This window comes from Coptis chinensis, chromosome 8, assembly GCF_015680905.1.
Source record: "Coptis chinensis isolate HL-2020 chromosome 8, ASM1568090v1, whole genome shotgun sequence".
NCBI classification, from domain to species: Eukaryota; Viridiplantae; Streptophyta; class Magnoliopsida; order Ranunculales; family Ranunculaceae; genus Coptis; species Coptis chinensis.
The window spans coordinates 35,369,373-35,379,685 of record NC_141463.1 but is presented as its reverse complement, the minus strand read 5'-3'; the positions used below and the strand labels follow the sequence as shown (position 1 = coordinate 35,379,685).

The 10,313-nt window shown below is 36.5% G+C and overlaps 1 long non-coding RNA gene across 1 annotated transcript; it reads right to left on the bottom strand.

Annotated features, from left to right (window-relative positions):
* Nucleotides 1–2,721: 2,721 nt before the first annotated feature.
* LOC147481288 (uncharacterized) lies at nucleotides 2,722–7,511 on the bottom strand. The gene is made up of 5 exons (XR_015204532.1): nucleotides 7,451–7,511; nucleotides 4,649–4,801; nucleotides 4,009–4,152; nucleotides 3,873–3,936; nucleotides 2,722–2,920 (listed from the first exon to the last, which is right to left on the bottom strand). It is a non-coding gene; the product is annotated as an uncharacterized LOC147481288 (long non-coding RNA).
* Nucleotides 7,512–10,313: the final 2,802 nt, after the last annotated feature.

The following is a 10,313-nucleotide window of genomic DNA, read 5'->3' as shown; positions in this document are numbered from 1 at the left end:
CACCCGAACTGCATGATCCTCTCGCGAAACCAATGTCCATAAGACTCGCTCCCCAACAAGTGTTCGAAAGACTGCTCCGGTATTACTATAGGAGAAGTCATCACAAAACTACTCTCTAGAACAGCTACAACTATCCTGGAACAACCCCCGGAAAACTAGAAATTTTTGGTGCCCACAGGGGTTAGGGTGCAGGTGCGCTCAAGGTATGCCTGGGATGGGCGCAGGTGCGCTCTGTTGAATTTTGAATTCCAGGCACTTGGGCGCAGGGTGCGCTCACTTTTAGCCTGGGATGGGCGCGGGGTGCGTTCAGGATGAAAACTGGAATTCCAGTGTTTTGGGCGCAGTGGTTTCATGTTTGTTGGAGAGGGCGCAGTCAGCTTCGGGTAGAATTTCTCGACGCTTGATCTTGAGGCGTGTGGGGTCCCACTTGGGGCGTTAGGTGCACTCGGGGAGCTGTTAGGCCGAAGTGCGAAAGAAAAATAAGGTAAAGTGGGAATGAAACGTGAAAGATGAATGTGAGATGTAGTTAGGGTTGTGAGTGTAGAATGAATGCAGTTTTTATAGGATTTAAGTTGCTAAAACGAATCGGGAAGTTACTAAAAAATTTAAGGCAATTGCCGGAAATAATAAAATTTCCAAAACCGAAAACGAAAACAACCCATATTCTCTATTCCAAAACAAACCTAATATCTTTTAGGTTGAATTTAGGTTAGATACTGCCTAAGTTATCGAGATTTCATCATAACACAATATCTATTTATAGCGATGCCCATATCGGCAATATTCTCAACCCTCACTCCAAAACAACTTCTTAAAATAGATGATCATATAACGAATTATGCTAGGCTAAATAATATCACCCCCAAACAATTCGGAAGGTGGGATTAATGATAAAAACAACGCATAATTCGAACTTAACAAACTTATATTAAGATTGAATTCAAATAACATACGACAACCAAACTCAATTTTAATTACTGAACTAATCTTTTTACATCCGTACTAAATAAAAACAAATCAACTCATTAGATCCCTAAACCACTCGCTGCTAGTAGTGGAATGCGCTCAAGAAGCAGATGGCCCTTGGGCTTCCGATGGGCCAGAGCCATCCGTCTTGCGGCGATGACGCTCGTGCCTCACAGACTGCTCCTCCGAAGAAGAACTCCCCTGGGGTGGGAAGCGTGCAAGCATATCGTCTCGGAACTGGCGCTGAGCTTCTATCTCGGCCCTCGTCTGTTCCTACCGCTCATCCTCGCACCCGGCACGAGTCTCGAAGTTATGATGCATGGTAGCCTGCCGAGTTCGGAGGTTTTCACAAATAGTATTGAGAGAACGCATGCCACGGTGAATCATAGCCATGCATTCTGCATCCGACCTACACGTCTCCAAGGCATCGGCATCAAAACATGTCGTGTCATCCTCATCCTCCGAGTCAGTCTCCTCGACTACCTTCTCTTCAAGCAACCTCCAAACTCTCTAGATACACTCCGTATAAATATGATGATTTCGGTGCTCCTTTAGGCAAATCCTATAAGACCTCGGAGTCGCTCTCAAGGTTATCATGATCTTCGTTATTAAAACAGGGAGAGGTGCAATACTCTTTCCAACTCCCATAATTATATTACACAAAAACTCCAAAATACAGAACTCATACTTCTGCTCCTGGAGTATCCATAGAACGTGAAGGCAGTTCAAACCAATATCGCTGACTTTCTCCTTCCCTATGACATTCCTACCAATCCACTGAGCTACAGCTAGCTGGTTGGTTCGGAGAGACGACTGGCGAACACAATGCGAGCTCTCGCATTGTAGTTCCCTTCCGCAACAGTCGCGTTCATCAAAGGTTCTACAGCAGTAAACTGGGAATCCTGTAATGTGGCATCGAGATGGTGTCTAGGTGGAATGCCTAAAATCTCAACCAACAACCCAGTAGTAACCTCTCTCCTCCTCCAAGCTATCTTAACAAAAATTCGATTCTCATTCAACTCCCTCATCCTATAAAACTCTCGGACCAAATCTTCATAGTAAAAATCGTCTGTCGAGTACCACAAACCACTCCAGTCTCTCCTAACCATCTCGTCACTGTAAAACGGCGCGAAGTGGTCAGCAGTAAAAGCGTGCTCCGACAATATCTGACGTCTTTGAGCCATTGGAGTTTTTATAAGATGTGTGGGTTTGAATAAGGTAGGGGGACTTGTTTTGAAACACCCTAACTAAAAATAATGGCAGGAGGCGCGGTGGTGGTTTCTACACCATAACAGGCTATTTGCAACGGCAAAAAACCATTGCTAATAATTTTTGCAACGCTTTTTAAGTGTTACAAATAGAGCGTGGGTAAAGTGTTGGAAATATTTGCAACGGTTAAAAAGCGTTGCAAACCAAAATTTCCAATGGTTATTGACCGTTACAGAGTGACAATTACTAACGATTAAAAAACGTTGCAAACCAAAATTTCCAATTGTTATTAAACGTTACAAAATGACAATTACTAATGGTTAAAAAACGTTGCGTAGTTTGATTTGTAACAATTATTGATGGATGCTTTACTATTTTTTGCTTTGCAACGGTTTACAACCGTTACTAATATGTTGATATAAAAAAAAATTGTTTTAATTTTTTTCCTACCCTGAACCTACACCTTTTGGTTTCATATAGAAGCAAATAAAATTACAAATACTTTTTTATATCATTTGACAAGTAAAATAAACACAAGCAAACGCCTGAAAAAAAAATTACTATATTCATTAAACCATATATATAACTTCAAAAGAGTTTTGAAGGTTATAAATTCAAATTTACTAAGGGCTACAAATTTCTATACGATTTTCCAAACAATCTCGAATATTCAAAATACAATAACAAGCATTAGTGACGATGGCTTCACTCAATATAAATCCTAGTGCCGCTCCACAAAGCCCATCTAATTCCAAAAAAATCACAAAACAAATAATGAACTCATAAAAATAATCATACTAATTAAATTCATGCAATCCCCCTCCCCCCCCTTTTCTCAAAATAGAACATTTGTTGTCTACTCCCATATCTCGACAACATAAACAATGATTACATAAAATCGGTGCATAAAAAATATTGAAACATATGGCTCAAGAAGAAACCAGAAAAGTAGCAAGCTTTTGGTTTTTGTTAATTTAGTTTTATACTCCTTGAATTGTGAGAAAGTAGGCCTAAGGGCTTCCTAAGTGAACAGACATACCACTCACCATCATGAACTGCTTGTGAAACCAAACCCATAGACCAATACATACCAGATCGAATTTGCTAGCACCTACACCAATTCCAACACTAGCCTCAAATGTAATGTGAAAATAGACTTCCACCCCAATTCTCAAAATAAAATAAGATTTTATCATATTACAATCAATATGAATCAACTAGTACAGTCACTTCAATCTTGTTTACTAACAAAGTAAGAAAGGTCAAAAAGCAACCAAACAACATTCTCACTGTTTATTTTTTATTTAGTCTTTTTTTAATAATTCTCACAATGTTTATTGTGACCTGTTAAACATCGACATGATTCTTTAGAAACTGAAATATGGAGTTAGACAACGCCCTATTGTAACATAGTGCTAATCTTTTCAAACATCTTGTAAACTAAAATTCCAAACAGAAACCCAAATCACCGAAAAAACGCACCATTAGCAAGAGAAAACCCCTAAATCTAAGACCACAAGTTCCTTCAATAATTTATTTTAAACCAAGAACTTCAAGAAAATAAAAAACGCACTTTTAAACCAAGGAAAATCAAAACAGTACCTAGATACTAAATTCAAGCAAATTAGCTAATAAAACAAAAATCGATACAGTATAGAGATACTAAATTCACGAAAATAAGCAAATAAAAAGTGCACCTTGAAGCAATCAAAATCAAACGACATTGTTTGCCTGACTGCATGAAAGTGCACTTTCACACCCCTACAAACAAACAAGTAAAGTTTTAGCTTAATAACAACACCAATAAGCAAACAATAACATTTCATTAATTACCTTGACGGCAATATAGTGAAATCCATTTCCCACTAAATCTTTAGCAAAATTGAACCACTCTTGATATGAAACTTGAAGTCAATTCTCATCCATGGATTTTCTCTCTCTAAACATCAATGCCTCATATCTTAATGCCAAACAACTCTGCTAAAGTCAACGAAATTAATACAAATCTATTCAAGAAACCAGTAACGCCAAAAAAAGAAAGATTAAATTACCTCAAACTAGTAGAAACTTGAAACGAAAAACATTAAAACGAATATATTGAATAAGCATTTGTCATAAAGGAGTAACTATGCCCTATTATGGAAGTACTAAACACATGTATAAAACAGAAACCTTTCTATCCATCCTTCTCCTTTGGAAAAAAAAAAAAAACAGGCTAAGACGTGCTGATCAACCATTAAACTTTTAGTCCAAACTCTAATAGGTGCTCACACCTCGAGCAATCATTCCTAAGTTGAATCTCTCCCTCCCCCCCCCTCTCTCATTTATTTTTCCTTATTTTATATTTTTTTAGCCACAAACTACAAGATATAGTTTACTTTTTTCAAACTAACGATTTTCTTTCTTCATCTTCGTCCATAGTGCCCAATTGAATCTTCTTTTCTTTGAACGAGGGCTTTGATGGGTCTCTTACATTTCTCTTTTTGTTCGAGTTGTTATCTAGCACCAGCTGCATTGCAACTCCCATGGCTATGAGTATGAGGCATGTCCCATGCTGCCCAGTTAATGGTTTTGTGAATATCAGGTAAGATAGTAATAATGTTACTGACTTTCTTCCTGTTGTCACCTGTTTCAAAAAATAAATAACTAAATGTTATCTATAATGAAAAAAATTATAAACATCTAACAAAATTGTCACATTAAATCCAATCAAAATAAAACCACGTACACCAAGCAGGAAATCAAACATGTAACTACTCAACTCCAGTAGAAGTCACCAAACTAACATTGAATACTATTTCACATATGAATATGTCACACTTGCATGGCAAATAACTAAGTTTCTAAAAACATACTAGTGAAGTGTGCTTAATCTTCCCATCTATTCACAAGCAAGTATGAAGTACTTACACCCTAAAACTGCTAGATAGTGTAGTGTGGAACTAATTCACAACACAGTACCTACCGATGACAGAGTCAGAAAGAAAGAATACACATGGTTTCTAGATGTCGTCTCTACAGGAAAGAAGAAGAATCTGTTATCCATATGCTCTGGGAATGTGAATCTACTAAAGAGTTATGAACATGACTCTTTGAAGTTCACAAGGTGCAACCTACCAACAGTTTTCACGGTATCCTAACAGCTCCTAAACTTCTTAGCCCTATCAGAAAAGAGCTCTAGAACTCTGCTGTTGCACATATAATGTCACAGATATGGAAGACAAGAAATAGAATCTACTTTGAAGACAAACAGATGCAAAATTCTTACATTAAGAACGGGATTAAAGCATCGGGTATGATTGCTACAGGATTCATGTTTAACACTATCTATAATGCATGTGCATCACCTTCCAAGAAACTCTATACTTTCTATATTACATGTGTTGTCCAAATTGACTCTCAGAACATTTTTCCATTCTTGTAACTGTATCCTAAGACATTATAACATACAAAAGAAGTAGTTCGGGATTATCTTTGAATGGAAGCATGTACTTAGTAGTCATAGTTGTCTTGAACGTCATCCACTTGAGGCCAATGTCATATATAACTTGAGCCTTCGTATAGGGGAAACAGAACAGTGCCAAACAGAGGCAGTTCACATTAATCAATGATTTTCACAAGGTCCTCTGGTGAAAATAATGTCTACTTCAAGATTTAATTAAATAAAGTTATCAGATTTCATTGCAATGTCATGGAGTCTTAAATCATTCCATGTAAGATACATAGAAAGTTTTTACAACTAGAAGGTAGGTAGCTAAATACATTATAGACAAGTTAAGTTTCAACAGATTTGGCAACTTAGCATGGATCTAAGGTAGACACTGGTATCATATCAAGTAATGCAATCTTAGAAAACTCTGAAGAGAAAAACAAGACGTACAGGAGCCACTCTTTACATGCTAAATAAACTTTTAGTAATTAAAACAATTTAGCCCTAATGTCCAAAGTTCAAAGTTTTATATACTACATAGACCCACATTCTATATGAAGACCCAAAACTATGAAGACACACTCTAGCAAAGACCCAAAAAGAAAAACAGTCTTTACATATTATACATAAAACTTCAACAAATCCCAACGTATTTAGCAATTAACAGATGCATAAACTAAATAAACACAATGATATTCACATAAACCAGGTAATATAATCTTTAAAACTGGAATTTGAGTAGTAGAAAGAGAAAAAGTATCACTAACTTAAACTCACCAGAGCACTGCAACTCAGGTATGCAAAGAACCAAAGGGATTTCATCGAACAAGACAGAGAGAAAAAGTCTAAACTTTGGAGTAGAAAATCGAATTTTTCCAAAGCCCTAGAATTTCTGAGAAGTTTCGGCTATTTTGCTAGTCAAAGTGTTGCAAAAGTAAATGGGTTATTATTTTGTTTTTTTCAAGCGATATAAGATATTGTACAAATGATTTGTTTCTATTTTGGGTTCTCAAGATAATATTCTAATATCGCCATAACTCTATGTGATATAACACACACCATATTAGATAGATCGGTTTCAATTTTGTGATATGAAAAGTTTGAACTGATATATCGGTTACAATTTTGGCAATATGGGAAACAAGCAACCGATATAAGAAAAATATAACCGATATAAGATATCTTCTGGGACAGGTATTATATCGGTTTAACGAATAACCGCTATTAAGGACTTTTTGAAACCGATATAAAATGTACTTTTTTTAGTAGTGCATGGCAGATGTTGCAGCCCCAAAGAGGGCAATGAGCGACAAAACTGATACTTAGCCGATGAACGTGGCCATTGTTTCAAACATGAGCACCCCATAAACATAAGGATGCTGCAAAATGATATTGATTGTCAAGCAAAAAAAAAAAAAAACTTGCAACTTTCAACTTTTTTGTTTTTCAAATAGAAAATGAGAAGATTTCTACCACCTAGCTTTCACCCTTGGTGAGAAGACTGAGAACTTCTCCAAACAGATTGTTGGGCTTATACAGACCTTACATGACTATTAAATTATATCTACATTAACAAGATTGTAACTAGACCTCGTGATCTGATATTCAATTTGTAACTATTTGACCAATTAACAGGGTAGTTCTAGGAGCATAATCATTAAGAACAATAACCACCTGTCATTAGAGGATAAAGAGCAATAACCACCTGTCATTAGAGCAATACTAAATTTTATATTGGAATTACATTTGCATTTAAGGTTACAGTTATTCATAGTTCTTAAAATTGACCAATAGGGCGATGTTGTGATTTACAAAACACTATGATTAATTGCATATATGATTTACCTTTGTGGATTTGAACATGAGCTGAGCGAGATAGTTAAGGAAAGCCAAAGACCCTTTAGAGCATTTGCAATGCAGGTGATAGAGAGGGGGTAGTGATAATTATCACCTACTTGGGTCCAAAACTGCTGTGCAATGCAGGGTGATAATGAAGGTGATAATTTTCCCGGTTCAAAGCGAGGTGAAACCAACCACCGAGTTTATCACTGACTTGTTAACTTCGGACGGGATGTTGGATTCCGTCTAGATTACAAAACTCACCAGACGGAATCCAACATCCCGTCCGGAGTCCTAACGGCTACCAACGGTCAAAAAGTCGAAGCGGTCAAAAAGCGGTCAAAATAAAAACTTTGGTATATATACAACATTTGTTTCATTTCAACTCACACTTCCAACAATCATATATCATATTTCTTCTTCTTTAAAATCAGTTCTTAAAAAAACCAAATATCAAATGGCATCAACTCAAGCATCTCAAGCAAGTGGTAGCACTCAAGCAAAAGCGAGAGCTCACTTTAGCATGTCCGATGATCAAGCTCTATGTCTTGCTTGGATAAAATTAGTGAAGACTCTATTGTTGGTGCTTTCCAAAATGCAAAAGGATTTTGGAATCGTGTAACAAACGAGTTCAATCAAGCCGCGTGGGTCGGATAGGTCTCGATTCAATTAGCGGAAGGTGGAAATATATTTCAAAAATGATGAACAAATTTGTTGCAATTGTGAATGCGGTGGAGGCTCGACATGCAAGTGGTACAACAATACAAAGCGGGTAATTACAAGCGTTGTCAATTTGGAATTTATTGATTATCTTAGTCTTAGTCTAATTATTTCCGTCTTAGTCTAATTATCTTAGTGTATTTATTATTTCCATTTTAGTCTTAGTCTAATTATTATCTTAGTCTAATTATTATTGCAGTTTAATTATCTTAGTCCTAGTGATTATTTTAGTCTAATTACCACCATTTTTTTTTAGTTGTCGAGGCAAGGATGACGTACCAACTACAAGAAAAATCGGCTTTTCACTTGATCATTGTTACGTTATACTCAAGGATAATCCAAAGTGGATAGCGTTTTTGAGGCAAGGTCAAGCCGCCCCACAAAGGAAAAAAGGTCGCAAAAATGATGGTGAAGATTCAACTTCTAATTCACCAAGTGTTGGTGGAGTTGAATTGGAGGGTTCTCAAGAAATAGAAGCGTCCAAAAGAAATGGAAGCGTCCTCTTGGATCGAAGAAAGCCAAGTCAAAAGGAACCAAGAAAAATCATTTGGTATGTTGGAGGGTTACTTTTGCGTTTAGAGGATACATTTGCACGGGATGCAAATGAAACACAAAAATGCTTAGAACTTAGGGAAAGGGAACTTGCATATGGTCAAAGAACTGTGATGGCAAGAGAAGAAAAAATCAGTTCAAGCAGAAAAAATCAGGTTCAATTGGAAAAAAATGGCTTCAAAAGATGCAATATGAAGCTAAGATTTCAGCGACCGATACAAGTGTCCTCCATCCCGATACCGCTTTTATAATCGAGCAACAACAAGCTGAAATCGTCTTTGAATGGGGAAGGGCTAGAGGTGGTTCTAGCTCTAACTAAGCTTATGTATTTTAATTATCTAGTATTTTATTTTAATTAAAGCACTATGTATTTTAATTAATGCACTATGTATTTTAATTTCTTTGTCTTTTTTAATTAATGCACTATGTATTTTAATTTCATTGTATTTTTAATTAATGAACTATGTATTTTTATCTAACTGTTTTTTTAATTAATGCACTATGTATGTTCTGTCCAATATAATTATTTTCATAGAAATACAATTACCAATCAAATTAAAATACATTGTAATATAGTTCATTAAAATACAAGCTGATTAAATACGTTGGAACTACATAGGAAATACATTAGGAAATACATAGGAAATACATTGGAACTTAATAGTTCACGTTAGGAAATACATAGAAATACATAGGAAATACATAGGAAATACGTTGGAACTTAATAGTTCCGTTAGGAAATACATAGGAAATACATTTTCATTTCCATTTTAATTTTAGCCTCCTTCTCCCTCATCGGATCCGACCAATTTGGATCATAAATTGGTACCGGATCTGCTTTGTTTCTTCAATGCCGGTCAATTAAAAACATGTTCAACTAAGTCCTTTTGAAGATTAGTATGTGTAACTTCATTTCGATCTTATTTCTTGCTTCAATCATCGATAGACAAAATGAAAACCATCATCTTCACGAAAAGCGCAGGTATTGTTTCTTTCCTCGACCTTTCAATTCCAAACTCCACTTTTCCGTTCATTCTCAACAATCATATTATGCATTATAATGCATGCCTTCATTATATCTCCAAGAACAACAACACTATGACAACGCGAAGCCTTAACAATATGCCATCGTGCGCAAAACTCAAAGCGTCCTTTCAACATCCTTTCTTGCGGCTTCTTGGCGTTGAGTAAAGATCTTTTCATGCTTATTTCTTGGATAGCGAATGGCTTGAACAAATGTGCCCCATTTTGGGTAAATACCATCAGCAAGATAATATCCCATATCATAGTCATTACCATTCACATTAAATGCAACAGCGGGAGCCTCACCTTGCTCTAATGATTCAAAAACATGAGAGCGATGAAGCACGTTAATGTCATTATCACGAACTGGTAGGCGAAGAAGCAATGCGGATCAACAATGTTTATGCGCAGCGGCTTCAAGTATCAAAGTTGGTTCCTTCTTGTACCCTACATGTGTTCAGCCCATCCACTTGGGCAATTCTTCCACACCCGGTGCATACGGTCGATTGATCAAGCATTCTGGAAAACCCCTTGCTGCATTTTCAGCTAATATCCTAGCGATTAATGCGCGCCT